Below are 309 nucleotides of genomic sequence, written 5' to 3' on the forward strand. Positions count from 1 at the left end.
CCTCGACCTGCTGGGCTCCGGCAATCCTTCTGCCTTAGCCTTCCAAGTAGCTGGAACTACAGGCGTGTGCTACCACACCCAGCTAGTTTTTTGTAGAAATGAGTTCTCGCCAAGTTGCCCTGGCGGGTCTCGAACCCGTGGGCTCAGGCAATCCACTCGCCTGGGCCTCACAAAGTGCTGGGATTAGAGGCTGAGTCCCGAGCCCGGCCCTGGGGGAATTTTCAATACTGTATTTCCTGTTAGTAAATTAGCAAAGGCTGGGCTCGGTGGCTCAGCCTGTAATCCCGCGCTTTGGGAGGCTGAGGTGAG

The sequence above is a fragment of the Carlito syrichta genome, unplaced genomic scaffold (genome assembly GCF_000164805.1).
Source record: "Carlito syrichta isolate Samal-C Ts95f unplaced genomic scaffold, Tarsius_syrichta-2.0.1 Scaffold302029, whole genome shotgun sequence".
Classification (NCBI taxonomy): domain Eukaryota; kingdom Metazoa; phylum Chordata; class Mammalia; order Primates; family Tarsiidae; genus Carlito; species Carlito syrichta.